At 42.6% G+C, this 22,157-nt stretch overlaps 1 protein-coding gene across 12 annotated transcripts in view; it reads left to right on the top strand.

Annotated features, from left to right (window-relative positions):
• The window catches only part of LOC148651763 (receptor-type tyrosine-protein phosphatase F), a 222,607-nt gene that overhangs the window by 36,879 nt on the left and 163,571 nt on the right, over window positions 1-22,157 (top strand). Inside the window, exon 1 of one of the 12 annotated variants that reach the window (XM_088597856.1) lies at window positions 14,580-14,955. The exons of the other annotated variants lie outside the window; for them this stretch is intronic. The gene's annotated coding sequence lies outside the window, so the exon portion shown is untranslated. Of the gene's footprint in view, window positions 1-14,579; window positions 14,956-22,157 lie in introns of those variants that run through there. 12 annotated transcript variants of the gene reach the window in all.

The raw sequence follows: 22,157 nt of genomic DNA on the forward strand, positions 1-22,157 counted from the left end.
CACCTTTTTTCTTTACCATTGTGTGTTGTAGCTTACAAGGTGTCAGAATCATATTAACAAGACTATTAAAAGTGTATTTTGGTAAATGTAACAATTTCTTAGATTTTTTTTCTGCATTCAAAAAGAATTCCTCATCCGTTTTATGTCCGAGACTAATTTGGTTTATTTTCTTCTGTCTTCAGAAGCCAGGTCGCCGTCCTTGGGTATGTTTTAATAAAGAAATTAAAACAGAACAGTGTAAAGAAAATAATGACATTGTACAGTATGTATTCCACTCTTTCCTCTTTAAGAATTGATGGTGTCCCTACTGGTTGGGTTTGTGCAGTGATGTCTCTCAATACTCCACAAGAGAGCAAGTATCTTTGTGATAATAACATGTAATAGCTCAGAGAATAAGTATCGGGCATATGGTGTGAGATCTGGGACTCTGCTGCCAGTCTGTCTTCTCGACGTCTTCCTCCTTTCGCACTTCCTCGGAGCACAGAGAATTATTTGTACACCGCCAAGCTGCAGAGCGCCTGCTTTTCATATGGCCTCCTCAAGATCCTCAGTGACTGTAACGACGCAATATCGAATTTACAGGCCAGTGAAATTTTTACAGGGGGTATTTTGAAGGCATAAAAGCCTATGGGGAAATCTTCAAAACCTTTCAGAACTCCATTGCAAGTGGATTTGTATTTGTTCACAAAGCCGTTGCCCTTAATATTTGAGCTGATATAACTGGCATGGCAAAACTCATTATGAAGATCTAAATTGATCTGAGCGTTTCCTAGTAGGTAGACCTTCAGAGGCGAACGTTTGTGTGGAGGCACGTTGGAGAAAAGGATGGAAATTGCATTCTGGCTCATCTCTCGCTTTGCTGGCCTGTCTGATTGGATCAGCAGTTCTACTGGGGTCTTTGCTGTCCTGGATAGAGAGGCTTTGGAGAATTGATGGGCATAGCACCTTGTCCAAACTCTTAAGTGTATCTTTAGATCAGTGTCTAGTGAATGAGAGGCATCTTACTGAGTTAATCTATTTTTTTCTTTCTTTCACGTATTACATTCTAATCTTGCTGATTGCTGCCATTCAGTTAGAGATGAGAAGTGGAGGACATCAGTTCTGTTACCTCTGCCGGTACTCATTAATTGAAATCAAGGGGGCTCAGTCATCTTTTTTTTTGCCACAGTAAGATGGAGTTTTCACAATTACTCCGCGTAGCAGAGTTTTTTTTACTTTTCACAAATCTAAAATAAACCATGCATTTCTCATCTGTCATTTGACCACTCATTTTCTGTCTGTCCTGAAAGGCTGTGGTTCGGATATTTGCCTTATTTGTATGTTGTGCCTATGCACAATGTTTCTGAAAAGCTGCATTGATTTTAATTATAGGACTGAAGTTCCTTTTCAGGACATGTGAAGAAGGAGAGGCTTTTTTCATGGTACATTTAGATGGCTGAATTGGGCTTTTTTCAAGGCACTTCACAAGATGGATTCTGGAAATTAAAATGGGCCACTAGACCGTCAGCCATTCCTGTTGTGTGCACAACCGGTTGGCATATACTTTTCGTTGACTGAAGAAGATGTGGGTCTGTTCTTAAAAAGGAAAACAAATCCGTCAAAGAATTTCATGAAAACGTTTTGGTGAAGTGTTTTCAGTGACGTCTGTGTCTCTGGCCCTCATCTTGTTGGCCACAACCCTTCAGGATTCCCTTTTTAATTCTAAGTAGTTTAATGACAAATGGAAAGCTCAGGAGCATGTTAGGACTTTTCCCCTTCTTACATCACAAGATGCGGTCTGTGGCTCTGGCTGTGGTTCCTTTCATTACTGTGAGACTACACTATCCCTGCTTCTCTTAGCTTTTAAACTAAGATGATATTTTCCTTTGGGTTTTAATTAAATGTTTCAGTAAAGTGTTGGTTTAGAAGGCCTGCATGGTGGGTCATAAACTCCCTATCTGATTCCAACAGGTCTCCAGCAGAGAGCATTAAGGAGGTAATGTTTTTGAAAAATTACATAATTACATAACATGCATCGTGTATACATTTGTGTCTACATGTGAACGCTCCCACATGAAACCATCAAACAAAACCACCCCCCATTGATGGAAATAACGTCTCGTCTTTTCTTTCTAATAGTTGCTAAGCTTTATTTATCTGTGATGTTGCACTCCGGCTTTGTAAAATTTGTTTTCTTCTGACGACTGCATAGCCCCCGTGTGGAGTTCTCTGCATCGGTAACTTAAAACTGTTATGGATGTTTAAAAACGGACAGATATGAGCGCTGATTGGTGAAAGCATCTGCAACTGCTCTCTTTCAAAATGAGAGGCTGCACAAACATTGTACTTGGTGAAGAGTCTTTTAGGGGGGTGGGAGAATAACGTTTTCCTGGTGACACTGAAAAGACAATATCCCCCCCCCCCCCCCCCCCTTTACAAAGATCTCTTAACGACCGTGGTAGCAGTGTGAATAATACTGTTTTAATGTTTCATCACCGTAGTTAGGAGCCAGCGTGCTTGAGAGAAGCAAGAATGCTGTTCTTTTCAGCACAGGGTTGGCCGATAGCTTGATTTATGATTCAGCTCAGATTATAAAGCCTTAGAGAAATTTTGTGGATGAAAGGCACTACAAACCCTCAACGCAAGATACATGCCCCTGTTCCCTTCATCTAATTTGGCACTGTGTCAGTCAGCACTGGAATGCGGTGCCTAACCATCTGATTCCTCTTTGGTGTGTATTGAAAAGGAAAGATTTTTCATTTCCTTCGTTGGAAAGGTTGTGCTCGTGCAAGGACAGGTGTTTACGGTGCGGCCGGGCTGGGGATAAGGAAACCGTGTGTGTGGCAGAGACAGCTTTTCATTCCACGGGCGCCTCAGGGAAGGCGTTCCAGGTCCATTGGTTCCATCATTCCTAACGGGCTGCGGCACACACGCTGACAGCAGTCATTCCTTGTTACTCCACCGGGCGTTGGAAACCGCCGCCTGTCCCTGCTCACTGGGCCGTGCTGCACAGCCGACCCCACGCGGGTTATTGACTCACTCACAGCTGGGCCGGGCGGTGAGTAACGGAGGCCTGGCGACGTCTTCAGTGCGTCGCTGTGACGTGGGGCTTTACCTGCTGTCGCTGTAGTTTTTTTTTTTGGCGTTTCCCTTTAAGCATCTTAGGCGCTCGCAGTGTCGACTTTATTCCATTTGATATCTGCGGGATTTTATTCATGCCTCCGGGAACATAAGGAAGGTTGCAGATAAAAGGGACAGTCCAGTCGTGTATTGATTACGTTTGATGCCACAGTGAATTGAATCCAGGGTTCCACCTCTCATTTATGTGTTTTATTTCATCCTTAATTATTATCTTTTTCTCAGAAGTGACCTAATTTACAGTCAAGGTCATGTGCGGTCATGCACCTGCGTCGGGTACGAGCAGCACTTACTCAGGCAAGACCTCCACTGTAAGCTTGCCCATTAGGTCAGCACGTGCAATTTCATCAGCCTGAGGTGCAGAGCAAAAGGGGGGTACACCATGGGAAATGAGGTTGTTATGCATGACATAAATCTCTGCTGCCGCCCCCCCTTCCCCCATTCGAAGCACATGGGAAGATAGATGAGCGGTCCTGAGTTTGACAGCATTGCACTCGGCTGTAGCTGCCCTGTTATAAACTATGCGCATATCGGTTTATACAACAAAGGCCTTATCTGTCCCCTCTGTCAGTGTATTGTTGAAGAGTGGGGCCAGTAAATGGCAGCTGTGATAAATTGCTAGGAAATTGGGAACTCGCTCATCTGTTGAGAGGGGTAAAGAAAACCAGATGCTTTTGTGCCACCTGTAGTGTTTGTTTCAGCAACAGAAAGCAGGCCTCGCCGGCCGCACACATGGCTCTGTGCTTTGTAGCCGCGATGATGTCACTGGTTAAATTTCCTTTTGAAAGCCAAGTCCAATTCCATCTATCGAAGTCCCATTCATTCTCACTGCCTAGGGACTGTGGTGCACTGTCTGCCAATGGCTATTTTGCTGAATTCAGGATCCTGACACTGTCTCTTGCGAAAAGCCACAATAGCTCTGGAATGTGTTAAATTATGGTGTTAAAGTGAGCCAGCATGTGGGTTTATCTCCCAGAAACCATCTTGTCTCATTTCAAAAGCGTATTTCCTCATCTACAGCTATGGATTCAGCTAGGGGTTCCCTTTTTTTGGGAAAAGATGGATAGAAATGAGTAAAATTTGTTGGTTCAATGTAAGCCAGCCTTATTAAGAGCTAGTATGGAACCTGTTTTTACTATTCATAGGGTGTTCACATTTCTTTTTTTAAATTCATAGATAAAATATGGCTTGATAAAAGAGGTATCTCATAAAAAATATAGATATTCAAGCTGTTTTTTATATTTTGTTGTCTTTTAAAAAAACAACTTCTGGAGGACAGAGAATTTAAATTCTCAAAAATGACAAATTCTGTGATCCCACTTAATGTTTTTTTTTAATCAACCTCACGGAACACAGCTCTGTAGTAGCCTTCCATTCCAGGTTAATAGGTTATGAGCTGAGGCTGAGGCAGAAGCCCCTCAGGTCTCTGGTGGGCTGAGAGAGAGAAGTGCCAGGAGCCCCTGGGGTTTCCAGTGAGCTGGGAGCTGAGCTGTAAGTTACATCATGGCAGTCCTAATGCTGCTTCTCTCTGTGCTTTTTTTATTGACATGTTTACAGCTGACAACCTGATCTTTAATCAGGAGACAAAGACTTTATGATAAGAGATTAGAGAATGTGAGATAGAGAAGTCACATGTAGTGTTTCAAGACTCCTGAGCAATACAGTAGTCTTAACTGAGCCGGCAGCATACCGCAGTACTTAATAAAACACTGCTGTTCAAGTTTGCAGCACTACATGTCTGTGCCACAGCCCCATGATCCTGCATAGGTGGAAAAACAGGGACTTGAGTTAGGCTTGTGGGTTGTCCAAAGGATGCTTGAAACAGGCAAGCAAATAAAACAAAATAATGGCTTCATTAAGGTTTTGTATTTATCTTGATAAATATTTCTGTTGCAATTTAGTGTGGCGAGCTGCGAATCTTTACCCTGCCATCTAATTATCCCCCAGCGCTTTAAAGAGTGATGATATGTAATTAGGATGAGGAAATGTTAATGCATTCTGTTTCAGGTAATGGCAGGCGAAGAATTGCAGAACACTACAATAAATCTTAAAAATCATCTACTGTGACCTTAGAAAAAATCAGGCCATGAATAGTCTTTTTTTTTTTAAATTGTGCCCCAGCAAAATGTGTGCAATGTTACACATCATTAAGTATCACTCATTAATGAGCAAATGCAGGCGTACAATGTATATTAATTTCTAAAAACTGTTTTAATTCCTCGTGGTGTGTCCTTTCAGCCACCCCTTGCTGTTTTCTTTGCACATCTCTGTGGCTGAATTCATTTCAACATTACAAAAGCGATGTCCATCATGCAGAATATGCTTTAAGCCAGTTTGGGCTTTTGCACTTTCTTTTCACGACCGCAAGGGTTCTGACTCACAATATTTGGATTAAAGCTGGTTTTGTATTAACCTGAACCTTCACGTCTTTTCTGTGTGTTTTTGCCTTTGACGCATTTGTGGCTGTACATAAGTGAATACATTTTCAAAAATGTTATACAGAAACATATACTGGTGTATAGAGTGTATTGTTGGTATTGGTTTTATTTCTCCATTAAACCTGGAAACTCCATAATGCAGTATGTGAACAAGCAAGTGATGCCCTGATACCCTCATTTCAGAAGGCTCAGAACAAACACTCAGAGGTAAATTGTTTATATTTGGATATTGTTCTTCTTAACTGCACGGTACCAGGATTAAAAAAAAAGGGTTTCTTGGAAGTATTGCAGTTTTTGTGACACAAGGCGATAATAAGGTGTTTTCAGAAAGTGTGCAACTGCATGTTCAGGGACTGGCAGTGAAGACGTGACGCGACAGTTCCCTCAGTCTTTAAATTGGCAGGTGTTTTTCCCAAGTACGAGAGGTGCACCGAGTTTATTCGAGAGAGCTATGACAAATCTGTGTGGGTGGGTGGGGTGGGGGGTGGGGGGTGTTAAATGTTTGATTATAGGAATGTGATGTTAAATTGTTTTATTTTTTATTTGGCAGTTAGCCTTCCCTGTCCTTTAAAGAGCGGGTTACATGCAAGGACATGCAAGTTGCTGAGGCGTTGACACGCCGGCGGTGAGAGACCACCCTGGCCTGCTTTGTCTGAATAGGGGTGAAGTCATTTTGTTTGTAAAGACACTGCAGGCTTCAGGAAACCAGGTGGCTTCTCTCCTCCGGGGGGTGGCTTTCCGTTTGTTAAAGCCGAGAGAGGGGGAGACCCTGGAAGTGAGGAAAGACAAACTGCTTGCTCTTCGGGGCTGTGGAGTTACTCTCTCCATTTCACTCCTGCCTTGTTAGGGCTCTTTTTGCTGCGGATAGTGTCCAATTAATCACAGTGTCCTCATTACACACCGCACACCCTGCTCACGGTGCTGCTCTCCGAGAATGCAGTGGGCTTCCTTTCGCTTGTGCAACAAAGACAAATTCGCAGTGCCCCGCTGAGTGTGACGGAAACGTTCTCATGAGCAGCTTTAATCACCTGCTTAACAGGAGCATCTAGATTAACTTGTGCCTTTTTTATGGTTTTATTTTTCTGGTTAGGTGATGCGTGATTTTAGAATCTCTACCACCTGCCCAAGGACGACAAAGAACACTCTGATCATTGGCGTTCTGTCAGGATGGCGATTAATCAGTGATATACAGGGTTGGAGAGGCACAGTGTCCTCTGTTCTTTGTATTTAACAGGCTTGCTTTCTTGCTTTTTTTTATGAGAACAGTAACAGCTTACTCTCGCCCTTTCTTTCCTTGTTTTTGTTTTCCTTGAAGGCTTAAATTCAGTCAATCCTTAATCAATAGATTTTGAGAAATAGTCAAGTTCCCATTTATTAGACTATAATAAGCAATTGAACTGTAAAGTTGCCCTACTAGTTTTTTTTTTTAAATTCTTAATGTTATTTATTCCTTTGGGTTGAATTCATTCCCAAAATTTTAATTTAATCACCACATAGACCTAATTTTAAACATTGTTCTGTGGTAATGAGGTGTTGTGAGTTACATTTTCAGCATCTTACTAAAATCACTGGTGTCAAAATCTGTGTCTTTGGTCTTGACGCCACTGATTTTTACCTTCTTTTGTGATCAGCTTTTGTTTACACATTCCTGTCCCAGTTCTTGGCAATAATCTGACCTATTTCTTCTATTTCTGTTAGTCAGAAGGTTTTGCTCAGGCACAAGTTTTCCCGCATATTTTAATTTAAAAAGGCGTGTGCAAGCTGGGCCTCAGGAGGAAAGTGAGTGTGGCCTGTTGTTAGTCTGGAACCTGATGCTTCCTCCTGTAGTGTTGGTCTGGCTGGCATTATCTATGCTTTACCGAACCAACCACAGGTTAATCCATGGAAACGAAGGGATGCGTTGCTGTAGTAACAGCAGCAGCAGCCGATGCATGTTGGGGTTTGGGCAGGACTGTGATCCGCAGAGTTGCCGCCCATGAAATTGTGGGAGTGCATGCTAATGAAGGCGGTCCCCGCCGGAATTCCTCCCCTCTGTGCCGCGTCGGCGCCGTCTCCATCAGCCAGCCCTTCAAGGAGGAAGCTCCTCGGCCTGGACCCGCCCTTATTTGTCTCAAGTGAACCTCGCTTTTGAAGATCGGTGCCTCGGAAGAGAGAAGCTGCACTTTTAAGTGCTTCATGTCGGTTCATTTCCCATTTTAATTGGGCTATCTAAATGCACCCCCAGTTTGCCGGTCCCCACCGGGATCCGAGCTGAAATGATTTGCTTCCCGCATTCCCCCTCACGCTCTGCCGTGCCTGAGAGGACGCAACTGTTGACTTGTCTAGATGAGTGTAATAGACGGTGTGTGTTGTTTTCTCGTTTTAACACCGAGAGACGCGCTGCTTCTGTTTTCTCTGACTAATAGAGGAACTAATCCCATATCTGCCGCTGCTCGACGGGGCTTTCTCATACTTTTGTGTGTTCTGCACCGTGCCTTGTCGGCCAGTGCTCCCAACAGGAACAGTACAAGATTAATGCTACGTGCACATAGTCCAGTTGTTTTTGGTGTTATTCCTTAAAATGAATGCTGATCAGGTGTTTAATTTGAGCTCGTGCGGTCCAGGCAGAAGGCACCGGTGCACTGCCCGCGTCGATAAGGGATCACACGCTGACCGTCTAGTAACAGTCTACTGACACGTATGGTTTCTTTTGTGCCACCCTGTTGGCTTTTTTCAGAATAGAACATAGGAGTCTGTCTGTACAGTTAGTACACCGTCTTGACGTTTTTCATTTGGTAGACGTGCAACGTTGCAAAAGGCCATTGTGAAGACCGCATTCTTAGACTGAGAGCAGCACTGACAGCAGATTTTGTTGTTAACGTCTATGTTACCGCATGTTTTACATGTTTCTCAAGTCAAGTCGCTGCACAAATAGTTACATCTCCAGCGAGTGTTGACAGTGCGCTTGTCATTACCTGTCATGTTATATTAAACGCGTTACTGCAGGGCGTGAAGTTAAAGTCAGGAAGGACAAGGCAGTATTTCCTTCACTGGGCATAATTTTAGGGGCAGTGTGGCTGGACTGTGGGGCATCAGGGCAAAACAATTACTGATCTAAGGATGCATGTGTCAGTTGTATAGTTCATTGAACAGCAGACAATAAGCTGAAACTTTAGCAATTTCATCAGGAAGATCATTACTTTTAACATATGTCCCAGATAATGTGTATTTTCTTTTAATGTATTTGTAAAGGGCAGAATTCGGACAGCACTTCTGCTTCTTGGTACACTGTGCCTTTCACTCTGGGCGTCTGGACGTTTCTTGGAAAGGATGAATAATTTTATAGGCATGTAGTTAATTGTTCTAGCATGTAGAGTTTTGGTGTGATTTGTTTTGCTAGTAGAGAAGAGAGGCTTCTTGTTCACAAAGTCGAAAGAAGATTGCAAGCCCTAGCTCTCTTTCTCAGAGTGCTGCTCTCAAGTTCAGTGCACAAGGGTGCACATTGCCTGTGAATGGGAATGAAAGACACATGGGCAGTATGATTCAGCATGTGCAAGTTTTTAAGTATTAGATGTTTGTAAATTGCAGAGTGTGCTGTCCGTGTGTTGAACTCGTAGGCTTTACCACTGCAGTGTCTCCATTTTTTTTTTCTATGCCGTTCCAAAGGAAGGAGCTAGTCATTTCCGTTATTCCGGTTAAACTGCACCTGACTAGTATTTGCAAGAATAAAAGTGGTAAGTGCTTGTCATTTGTAGGCTGTGGCATCTTTTGGTAAGCAAGTCACCCCTCAGCATTAGATATCTGATTACCGATAGTGCTGCCAAAGCAGTATGCATGATTAAGACTTTGTTTTGAACGTAGTACGATATTATAGAATCAAGTCTTTTACTTTCTTTTTAACATTCCTTAGCGCTGTGGCACTAAAAAAGAGTGGCAGCAGTTCGTAAGACAATGAGTCATTGTCTCACAAGGCCAGAGACAGAATTGTGGCTGATCAGGTGACAAGTGTGTGTGTGTGTGTGTAGATGTCCTGCTGCGATAGAGATTTTAATACTTTGCTTTGGGGTGTCTGCCACCACTACTGTATTGCAGGGCACCAGTTCTTGGGGTTTGTAGAGCGACAGCAGGATAACATTGTTTATTCCTCAGGTAGGCCGGTCCTAATGTCTCTCCAAAACTCGGACTCCGAAAAGGGGAATTGGCGGGGTTTTGGAACAACTGGAGCCTTGATCCAATCCGAGTAGAACCGGCAGCTTCTACTGAAATAACACACCTGGTGCACAGTTACCAGGTTCTGTCTGTGTGTGTGTTGTACGCTGTAGCTTGTGAAGTTTAGTTTCAAAGCATCGGTTAAGGGAATATAATAAAGTATTTTTCCATCACTTAGACCTTTCCTGCTGTTTGTCAGAAATACCCAGCGGTACTGGAGTGCCGACCAGGCAATGCCTGCATGCAGTTTGAAGTCTGTACCACACAGACACTACAGTGCACTTGTGTTTATCATTCCCGCTTTGTATCATAAATGTAACTTTTATTGACATAAAGGGTTTAAGATTATGGGTAGGCCTTGACCTGTATATTCTAATGCACATTTTCCGTATTTGACTCCAGCAGCCTTTAGTTACATCGTTCAGCCTGTCTCCATCTGTCTAGAAACTCCTTTGATATTACATTGGATTACTTCTCTGGATAGTTGTGCGCCACGGATTGGATTTTTCAGCGCAAGACTAGATAAGTATTTGTATTTATAGCCTATTTAAATAAAAAAATATATATTTTCCTATCTGTACAAAAATACTTAAGTGAGTATCTCTAGCTTAAAATCATAATGTGTGCAAGTAACTTGAGCCGATTTCTTTTGGTATTGAAAGCTGTGATACTCAATGGGATTAGCAGTCTGTTTAATTTGCAGTGGGCATTTTAGCAACAGTTGCGGCATTCTTGTTTGTACACCAGACACCTAGCCATTCGGATCCCTGTGTTGCCCGTATTTAACCTTGCAATGGCAGTTTTGGAACCCACACGGGAAAGTTAAATTTTAACACTGCAGAAATAATTTCCAGTCCCGGCTTTCACTGTTGCAGTCGGTTTTCTGTTGCTGTTGCCCTCCCCAGGACAGGACAACACACTGAAAGCCTACATTTGAGATTTTCTGACTTCCTGGAAAAAAACAACAACAATTGAATCTGGATAGTGAAATGTTAATAAGCTTTAGATTTTGAAACTGGTAGCGTCAGACACGATAAATACGGAGTTTCGGTGTCTGAAGAGAGCTAGAAGCCTTCAAGGAAACGGCTGATCTCTGGAAGTAACCTGTGGCTTTTCAAGCCCGAGAGAGAAAGCTGATGTTTTGTACGCACGGAGAATGTAAATGCTAACTGTTCTTGGTTACCAGGTTACTTAGAATCGCAGTGCGTTGCTCACGGTGTGGCAGTAAAGACTTGCTCAGAATGGCTCTGCGGGAGAGCGTGTGAAGTAAACAGCATTTGCAATCCTGAAGGGCAGACCTGGCGAAAGCAAACTGTCCTGAGGCAGAGGAATTTCCCAGACAACGTAAATAAAAAGTTTCAAAAGCAGTGAACTGTTTTTGTTTATAGTGTGAGGTACGGTGTAGTTTGTGGCCAGATAGATGCTGGTGTATCCCAGTTATCTCTACTTATGTGTTTAATTGCTGTCATATTCTTACCTAAGAGAGGCTGTACCTGCTAGGTGACACGTATCACACAGGCTGACCTGGTGCCAGAGAGACGCTGCTGTGTCTGGCTCTGACTCTTGACAGCTCCAGTTGTGGTTAGCCAGCTTGATTAATAAATATTGCTCAATCTTTCACAGATTTCTGAGAAACCACTTCCCTTTTATGGGCATGTGAGGTATAGCCGTGAGTTGGAAGGATTTTACAGTTTGTGAAAGTGTAGCGATTTCGTGTTGGGTGCAAAGTCCTCCCTGTGTTTTAAGTAGGGGACGTCTTACGACTTGCCAGTCTAATGCTGCTGAGATTTGTCCTCTCTGTCATGTGAAGGCGGCCTGACAGTAATGTATGTGCTCTTCTAAGATCTTGAGAAATCCCTCTTGAGCTCTTTTCTTGGAAACAAGCAAACATTACTTCGCACTTAAGTCTCGTTGTAGTAATGCCATAATGGTAGTGATGATTGTAATTTATCTAATAAGGTGTGATTCAGCTGGTGGGCTGAGAGGTTTTTTGGATTCTCAGTGTAATTCTGCTCAGTTAGCTACCTCTCTCATTCAGAGGATGCAGATTCTTCCTGGAACCAGTCTTGGTGCCAGGAATAGAATAGCAGGCTTGTTTTCAAAATAGCAGACTTGGTGTGCCTGAATGGGATATACCCATAGTGCCTTATTGTAAAAGCAAGCAATTTATATAATGTTTGTCCTAGATAAGTCCCACGCAGTCTAACAATTATTAGATCTTGATCATCTAAATTTATCCTCCTTTAATACTGTAGAGAAGGCCTGCCCCAGATTCTTTGGGATCACGACTAGATTAAACCACCTGAGTTAATCCTTCCTGACTGTACTTTTCTTGTTCTTATCGGGGTTCTGTTGTTTTCGGTCTTGCGTACTGCATAGCTCAACAGGGAAATAATTGTCTTATTTGGGGAGACGAATAATACATCCTACAGAAGCGTTGTGCTTAATAAATGGTCAAGAAATAATAGCCATCTCCCCTTTTTTTTTTGCTTCTTTGCTTGTCATAATAGTTTATGTAGCAATTTTCATTGTCACCGAAGTGGAATCACTGAACCTCCCAAGGGTTCAAGAACCGCTGTGATCGCATAAAAGTCCCTGTCAGCTTCGGTATTCACATCGGATCTGGAGGAGAGCAGCGCTTTGACTTTCACGTGGAGCTGGCAGGGCTACAGGACTGGGGGAGACGTGGGGGAGCGAGCCGTCTCTCCCCGGCTCTCTCACACCATCGCTGCGCTGCGGACGGGGGTCTGCGAATAAAGTCCGCCCCCGTCTCATGAGATCGAGTGAATGTGCTATGAAACTGCGCACAGGTGAACACTGCCCACAAAACCAAGAGGTCAAGAAGCGTCGGTCAGCAGCTGTTTTAAAAATGTGTTTCCGAACCCTTTTTTGGAATCGTGCTCGATTACAGCTGCTGCCAAGACATTTCCATCGTTTTCATAGGGATTAAAGACTTTTCACAGGCTTGAAGAAAGCTCAGTTTAAGAGCACGCCTTGTATTTTTATACAGTTTGCTCCACATTCTGTATTATTGTATTACAGTAAAGCCTCCATTTGCCGGGCTAATAGTGAGGAAGGTGTGTCCATTATTGCCAGATTGCTTTCAGAATTGAATGGGCATTTTTTAAGCCCCAAAACAAACTATTATATGAGAAATATATACTATATATAGATATGCTTTCTGGATCTTTTGAGTTAGTTCTTTAAAAATTGTCACCACAGCCACAATCATCACACCACAATTAAATTGTTCTTGTCTGCTTTTAATCATAAATATACAAGCTCTTTTTTTAACGTGTCGAAAATATACTGTATGAAATTCTCTAAAGCATACCAAAACATGAATGCAATTTGCCTACCTTTGTTGCACAGAAAGTCCTGTCTTTCTGATTTTACAGACAAGATTCTCTATTAGCAGGTTTTTAAAGCAAAGTCCTTAAAACTGGGTGTTTACTGTGTTTACTATTTAGCTTTTTTTAAAAACAAAATCCTCACTATGAAGATCCCAGTCCCTCGTTCACCTCATCTGTTTAACTCCCAGGTGACGTGACTCTATTAGACTGCCAGCAGTATACGTCATTAGAGTGAACAAAGCAGGAACAGGCCCTTCCTGTCTTTTATACGTTGTGTGCTGTATCGTTGAATGTGTCTTTATAAACCTGAACTGAAGTAGATTTCACAGCGCAATGTCAAAACTTTCATCAGTGGTTCAGAAAAATAAAAAATACTTAGAACTGCGTTACAACGTACAGGCAAGCTGAAGTAGCAGACAGTTGGGGGTATTTTAGTTACTCGCCCCCAGGGGGCTAGCTCTTAACATGTGCCTGAGGGAGCTGCTGGGGTTGGTAGAGAACATGCTCTCTCTTGAAAAGCTGGCTTTCAAAATGATGATCAAGGCTGTAGCGGAAACGGAGTGATGGAGGAACATCGAATAGCTGGTAAACATTTTTAGATCAAAAGATCCCTTTATGGTCTGAGGAGGTCCAAAGAGATATATCCTCAAGGCTTCCTAATTGGGTATGTTCCTGCTGTCTTTAGTTTTGACTTTTTTTAAATTAACGAATGCGTCATATTCAAGCAGTTACCAAGGGCTGGCTGTTGTGATCATTTCCTAGGAGCACCAAGTGGTGTGTAACGTGTGTCAGTAAATCACAAGACTGTTTTTTTTTTTGTTTGTTAAACCTTTGCGGCAGAATTCACAATGCCAATATTAAGGTTAAGGAAGGTTCCGCCCTCCTGCCATCCTGTCCACAGTTACGGTCTCGCTGAAAAAATGATGCAACCTGTTGGGGAGTGTAGGAGTAGCGAAGCGTGTTTTTGAGTTTGAGCTTCGAGGATCCAAAGAGAGAGGGAAGGAATTGTTGGCTTCAGTGCCTTTGAACGCTTTCGGTTCAGCATGTGCAAGGTGCAGTTCCATCTGCTTGTAAGCAGAGTGATACACGAATGCATCAAAAATTCAGGCTGCCACAGTGAAGCCCTGTAATGTTCCATTGCAGTCTCCATCGCTGCATCTTAATCCTTACATTGCTTTTATTGCTGGTAAGTTGATTTTGCCTTTGCCTTTGCACCAGATTTGTCCGATAACCTGCTAAAATTAATTCTGGAAGGAGATGAAGCGATGCCGGTGCTTTTCCTTCTGCTGTGAAGGTGTGCGGCTCGGGAGCCCGTCTCCTACCTGCGCGAGCAGACGGGCAGGTGCTCACCCACGGGCTTGCAGTGTATGCACGCAGGTTTGCTTCACATTCCCCCAACCCCCTTCAGTGAAATCCAACACCTGTGGCCATCCCAGTAGGCTGAGACTCCGCCCTTGCCTGTCCCTGCACAGACACTGTTCAAGGATTAGGCTCAGAGAAGAGGCAGCTCTCAGGACAGCAACCTTCACCGCTGCATCAGGAGGTGATCGTGGATCCCTAATCGACAATTTTGCCTTTTGAATAACGAGTTGGCCGCCTTCTGGACTCGGTTTAGGCTGATGGATTAAATAACCGCTTCAGAGCGCCTTCCTCCTTTTTCTCTTCACACCTGAGGCTGCTGCACTTATTAAACATGCAGGATGCACACAAACATGTGTGAAGGATTTTCATGTCGGGTTGCTCACCCTTGGGAATAACAGCGGAGCTTTCAAACAGGAAGGTTAAATAAAGTGATCAGCTTCCCTGGAAGTCCCTGGCAGCGTTTGTGCTTTTTCCTATTTTTTTTTCCCCTGTTATGGGTAAGTCTGACAGTTGGTTACCTTTTGGGATTTGGCGTTTTTAAAAGAGGGTCTCTCATTGCTCGTGGAAAGCACAGTTGAATTACTGATTCGGATTTTGTATTTGTGTCCTCGGATTTAAGAATGAGAGAGTGTTTCGGTCTTTAGATCTTGGGTATCCGAACAAACATGGATTGATTGGGAATATCCCTTATTAAATGTAGGAGGTGATGCAGAAAGAAAATGTAGAACTACAATTTTGTTACTTTGAATGAATACTTACATAATAATACTTTTTAAAAGATTCTTAAAACACATCGGAATTTTAACTTTTACTGTAACATCACATAACTCTAAGGGGAAATGCTCATGTCACTAAAGAATTGTTCTCATTCACTTAGTGCTTAGTTTCTGAACTTTTTTCATGCGCTCCTTTGTCCTTTCATTCAGCCTTTTTGAACTAAAAACAATAGTGAGATCCAGGCTGGCTTTCACTCGCGATGGCCAATTGCCCCCCCCCCCAACTCCCCCACCTCTGAGTTTTGAGTGCAGCCCAGTTCTTTTTTCAGTGTCTCCCCACCGGCTGCCATGGTAAAGGTGAGACTCCCTGCCGAGCAACCCCGCAGGAACAAAGCCGCTTGCTGACCTCTGCTTTGCCACTTACACAGTGTGTGTGTCTCCTGACTGTAACCTCCACTTCAGCACAGCTCAGCGTTTCGGTCTCTCCGTGTTGATATGATTCCTGCACTGTACGGCCCGGAAGCTTGCTTCCTCCAGAGAATCGCATTTTACGTACTTGCAGTTTCTCCCTTTTCTGATAGCCTCTCAAGTCCCCAATTTCTAAGGAGCAGAAACTAAATAGTCCAACTTGTAAGAATACTGGGGGAATTATGGTGCAGTGGTAATTGCGAGTTCTACTCAATGTTTAGAAGGAGATTAAAGGATTTGTAGTAGGCTATGTATATTTAAGTAAATAGGATTTCGGAGTCAGATGTGAATTTAACTTTATCGGTTTAATTATATTTTTAAGATTGAGACCTTATTTAAAGCAGTGGGTAAAAAAATGATGTTGTATCTTTCCAAATATGTATACAGTGGAGTGTTGGAGTGTGTGTTTGCATGAGAGGTTGATTCTGCACCTTAGACGGAATAAGATGTTGATTTCGCTCGAATGTCTTTGCTCATTGTTGTATTTTTCTCCATAACCCTGAACTAGCTTGAGAGTGCGTGATAGTGAGGACAAATTACCTGGTCAGTGGTAGAACGCTTGGAGGATAAATGCACAAGAGGGAACAGCTATTGAAAGACGGAATCAAATGGATCAAACTGTTTGTACACATCCTGGATGACTTTCTCAGCTTGGAATCTTTCTGTCACTCACTCTAGCCTCTTTTCCTGAAGTGAAGCAAGAAAACCGCTTCCCTCACTTGGTGCTGCCCTTGTATCGTGCCGAGTTTTAAACCTGCAAGACTTAAAAAAAAAAAAAAAAGCAGCACATTTTGAAGGCATTTTTTTCATGGAAGTTGTCTTGGGGGTGGAAACTGTACTAAATAAGGTATAAGATAACAACCAGTACCACTCCAGGGAGCAATATATTTTAGATAGCTGAGTCTGTGTGTTTCGTCAATCTTTGCACAGACAGTTGTAATTCTGCAGCCATAAATTCAAATCTAAACTCTGGAAGGAGTAAACTCATTTATCTGTGCTTTACAGCATGTTTGTGGACTTTTTTCTGTTAGTACCACATGGGACACTGTTTTCAGGGAAAGGGTAGTGCAGATTTGAAAGCAGAAAAAGCAACATAAGATGATCTCACAAACTTTTACAAAGTCGAAGCTTTTTCTCAGATTTGTTTTGTCATGACTGTAACTCAAAAAATACTTTTTGGCGTCTGTGCAGAGGCTGCAGAAACCCTAACACAATGTCTGTGACGGCACCTTAAGGAGTGCATTGTGAAAATGTCAGCAGGGTCCCTACAAAGTCTGTAGACTTTTAACATTCAAATGTGTCCCTTCACCTCCCGAAAAGTCAAGCTGACCTCTTAATTCTTTGTTCATGCCCCTTTATTTTTAGCTGTTTATTACTGTTGCCTTTGTTACATCTGATAGGAATCTCATGTAACAAGTCAGTGAGTTGTGCTACTGCTGAAAATCCTTTTGTGCTTTGTAGGTCAACAAGGTTGAATATTCCTTAGTTTATATTTTTGATCTCTTCCTCAAATGTTTGAAACACTGAGTTTTATTTTTCCCAGTGTTAATGTTTGAGCACCACTGTGCTTCCTTTGCTGGTATAGCGTTCACTGATGTTGCAGTTTTTCTTGGCCCAGTGAACCATAGACCACAGAGGGCGTTGGTACACAAACTCCGCGGCTGTGTCCTGGGATTAACCCACGATGTCTCGCCACATTTGGCAGAGGCTCAGAAAGCAGCTGCACGGGTTTCTGGTCCAGGAGGAATTCTGTGGGCTTCATGAATTTTGAATTTTTTTTCTTTCCCTTCTTTGAAGGATAACGGAACCTTTCCCTTTGAACTAAAAAAAAACATCAAAGAATATTGAAGCAGACTCATTTTCTCAAGATGCTGGTTAAATTGCCCTTTGTTGTTTTTAATTTTTGAAAGACTGAGAAGTTTATGCGTTCGTGTATTATTTGTGGATCGTGCAGTACCAAGCAAAACTGGATAGGCAAGTTTCAGAACGGGACTTCTGGTTCCTCTCTGGCTTGGAGATTTGACTTGTTTTCAGGCAGTCACCCCCAGTAAGGATTGACCTAATAGTATTGAATGTAGGGCTAATTCTTATTATAATAATAAACCTTATTTTACATAGTGCCTTGAAAGGTGGCTTCTCAAAGCGCTTTACAGAATGACAAACATATTAGAGAAAAAATCTTGTTTTAAAGCATACTATGTAGAAACACAACCAAAGCCCTGCAGTACGTTTTCACTTACCTTTCGCAGAGAAGATCCTTTGATGAAGCAAGGCCTGAATAACTAGAAGACTTATTTTACATACTAAAAATTGAAGACTGTTTCCGTGTAAACCCTCACCCCAGACATTTTCTGAAGACCGCTGCTTTAAAACTTTTTAAGTTCAAGCTGCCCTTTGAGTCTGTTTTTACTGGTGTGTGTGGAAGTATTCTGATAGTCCATAACAGCCATGTGTGTTCTGATGGGTGGGACAGAGGTGGGGAGAGAACGGAAGGTTTCTCTAAACACAGGTTGTATCGGATTGATTGGATCGGATGACCACAGTAGTAATGTGCTATGTTGCTGCCTTTTCATGCACTTTAGCTTTACTGTTACCTTTTCAAAAGCAATATTTGTGAATTGCTGTATACCTCAATATCATGGTATGGTTGTATTAAAAGATAAGCCTACAGTCCATTCTCAGTTGCCTTTAAAGAGGCTCGGTTTGGTTTCTATTGCATTTGGCCAGAATTCAAGAAGAAAGAAGTTTTCTAGCAGCTGTGACAATATTTTTTCAATTTGTTTTGTAACAGGGAAACTCAGATTTGAAAAATGAACTGTAGCATTTAGTGCCACAGAAAGTAGGTTGTTAATTCTTTAGTGTCCTTCATTTCTTTCTGCTGGGGTGATTTTTCTTTTTTTTGTGCTGTGGCACTCTCAGTGATTGAGTGATGACTGAGGTCAACTTCAGTGGGTTAATAGATGGTTGATTTTGTGGTCATCCAGTTCCTTCAGCAAGCTGTAAGGCAAAGCTTGATGCCAGTGTGACAGAGATCCTTAAAGTCATTTTGAGTCCCTTTTAGCTGTAAATCTGACAGTCAGAGTTGTGTGCCTGGGCACTTGGGCAGTGTTAGTGGTTCACTGCACTGGCTAGGAGACATAGCAGGGCTCCAACACTGATAACTTTTGACAAGTCCTGTAAAAGTGCTGGTGTGAAGGAATGTGAGTGTTTTGACAGGAGTAATGTCCTCAGACTACTATTCTGGGTGCTTGCCTCTCCATATTTTATGTGTTATGACATTTTAAGGGGGTAGGACAGGAAGGGATAGGTGGATATGGTATGAGAATCAAGTACTGTTACAGACGACTCTTGTCAAATCTACTTGCCTTGTTTTTTCTCCTAATGAGACTCATCACCTTTCTAGAGATATCCAGCTCGGCAGTTCCTTGTGGCCCTACTGCTTCTTAAGCTGTGAGAGAAATTAACTTAACCCAACTCCGTTGGGCCCCTGAGTAAGGGCCTTAACCCCAGCTGCTCCAGGGGTTATAAATGGCTGACCCCAAGCTTCTCTCCCTGTCTGTGTCTCATGGAGAGCAATCTGGGGTATGCGAAAATACAGATTCCTAATGCAAGAAATTGTATGTGGCTAATAAAGTGATCTTATCTTATCTTATGTGTGTTCTTTGGAAAGCATGTCTAAAGTCTTCCTGCAGAAGGAGGCAGTACCATGCCCTTGATAAAACTGTGTCCTTTCCAGTGGACACATGTACTGACTGGACGCCAGTGCTGGTTGGTGAGCCATTCAGGCTTTCAGTCCCATAAATAATTTTTCTTTCACAAAAGCATTTTGTGAATTACCTCAATTGGTTTAAGTAGTTTGTACAATACAGAGTAATGCCAACACATTTAGAAGTGCTTTTGAAAAACTCAAAAGCTCTCTACTTAAGCACGTATGTGAACATACTCATAGCAGAAGAAAAAGAGAAAAAAACATAGTCATGTAAATGTTTTGAATGCCAAAACCTGTGACGTCCAGGTAACTTCCACAAGGAACTGAATGGAAAATGAAATGGGGAATGATAACAAAGCTGAATTCATGGTGGCATTTAAACTGGAAAGGAAAAAGAATGAAATGCAGATTTGTTCTGTCGTGTGTTTGCGGATTGTGTGACATTGGTGTGGGCTGGTTATTGTGTCCTTGCTGGTTTGGGGAAGCTTTAAATGCAGGTGGATGCAAATGTATCTCCACACTTGCTGTAACTGACAACCGCCAGATGCAAATCGCATTTTCAGCAGATGAGTTTTTCCCAGGGGCCACTCGAGACCGGCTCTGTCTCACAGCCCGCCCCCACCACACACACGTCGTCTCTAAACCTTTGAAGCCCCCTGCGCACAAGGCATCCACACAGCAGAAAAGCTAACGCTCACTTTGACAGGCTTACGTTGTAATATTTTAAAACTGAATAACAATGACTTCATTGTCAGACAGAAAAAGTCTGAAATGGTGGTGTTTATATGAAATGAACATTCTGGAAGTGACTGAACTTCCTGTTTTTTCCCCCCAGTGACATAATATACATTCAATGTTTTTACAAATTTTTAATTAAGACCCAGTGGTACATCTTCTGTTCTAACCCTCAATGAGAGAGGTGTGGCGGGGACTGGCATGTATTCAAAGTCCCTACAAAGGCCTTGTTTTCAGATTGGCCTGTGTTTGAATGACTAGCTAATATAAGTGTTCGTTCGTCTTTGAAACCACAATTATCTTAGTCTTCTACTTATGATTACTCCCTCCCAAACTAATATAAATGCTCTCTGTAGAACAAGCTGTGCCTTTTTGCTTCTGTGCAACTCGGATGCTCCAGCAGAGTTCAGCTTCCTCAGGCATCAATCTGAGAGTGGTTTTACAGACCTGGTGTCGGATTTTACTGTTCCTAAGGCGCTTACATTAATTAGGATACTTAAAAGTGTCAGTGTTTCACTCCGTGTATAATGTTAATCATTAAAATAACCATATTTCATGCATGACGAAATACAATCAAAGAATTTGAATTCTCAGAGTCTAGCCTTCATACAGTGTTTAGTATGTAAATTTGTGACACGCTTAGCAAAAATTCACTCTGAAACAGGGAACCTGAGTGGCAGAGAAAATCCTCTTTGTCAAAGGCGAACTTTTCTTGCTCTTGCAATCTCGTTTTAATTCCACATTAATTTTTTTGTCCCTCTGGCAAAAATGAGTTTCTTGAGTGCTTCATGGATGCGCCCATGTGGAATTGAGTCGAATGGCCCATCATACATTTCAGAACACCTTAGTTCATTGACGGATGAGCTTCGGGAAAGCAGAATAAGTTGAGAACCTTGATTGCTCAGTTACGTATTTGGGTTAGAATAAGTTAAAGCCCAGGCAGTCAGTACGTTAAAGACCACAAAGCTTGATGTACAAGGGGAGGGGGAGGGGCCGCGGCAGTCACAATGCTGATGTCGGCCTTTGTTCATCTCAAAGTCACCCTTTGAAAAATGCTGTAATGTAGCAACCTGGTGACAGTACGCTCCAGCTTTTTTAGCAAGATGAATTGAGATAAATTTCATTTCATTAGTGTTTTTATTTATAGAGCCTATGCCTTCTGGGACTGGCAGCCACTGCAGGCATCTCTGTGGGTGCGGGGGGCAGGGCAGCGTGTTACAAAGACATTCCTGATGCCATTGAATTCCCAGGGCTGCCCGCCCACGCGGCTCTGGAAACAATGCCTTGGTGCTAAAATTGGGTTCCAGCTGTAATGTATAGACACGGGTTCAAATCTCTGATCTCCTTGCATTCTCCCTAAAGCCTGGATTTCAAAAATAGAGCCACTGCTTCGAGTGATCGGGGGGAAGTTCACAGGATTCTGAGGAACAGAAATAGAATGGCTGCTAGTGAAAAGCTGTGCGAAATTCTCAGAATCTGTTACAATTGCATGGATTGCATTTACAGGCCAGCCTGTATCCGGGCTAGCAAAGGTTAAAATTCCTCTCAGTCTGGGTTTTTATTGCATTGGAAATGACCCTGCCAGTGGAAATAGGAATTTGGAGATTTTCTGTTTTTGCCGAGAATGAAAATAAAAACTTCCTCTGTTCGCACAGGTGTTTCCCATATTCGCTCGTTATAGATGAGTTATAGATGAGGACATTCGGGAGCTTAGCATCTTTCAGTGGCCCTGACCTTGTGTCTGAGCAGTGGGCAATTTGACTTGGCAGAGTGGGCGCCACTGCCAAGATCAAATCGGGCCGCACTTTGCAGAACCCTTAGCAGTAATAAAGCATGAGTACCGACTGGGTGTCTGAAAACAGAACTTCCCTCCATGACTCTGCTGGTATATAAAAAGTAGTGAAACTTTTCTGTTTTTCTGCATGTTCTTGCATTGACGCCGGGGTTTCAGAAATGATGATCCCCGTGTCCCTCGAAGTTGCCTGAAGATTACCTTTCAAAATCGGAAATCCAAGGACGGATCCAACGCGTTTAATAACACAGTTGCTAATCCTTGGCTTTTTGTGTACAT

Source organism: Lepisosteus platostomus, chromosome 11 (genome assembly GCF_059453375.1).
Source record: "Lepisosteus platostomus isolate fLepPlt1 chromosome 11, fLepPlt1.hap1, whole genome shotgun sequence".
In the NCBI taxonomy this organism is placed as follows: domain Eukaryota; kingdom Metazoa; phylum Chordata; class Actinopteri; order Semionotiformes; family Lepisosteidae; genus Lepisosteus; species Lepisosteus platostomus.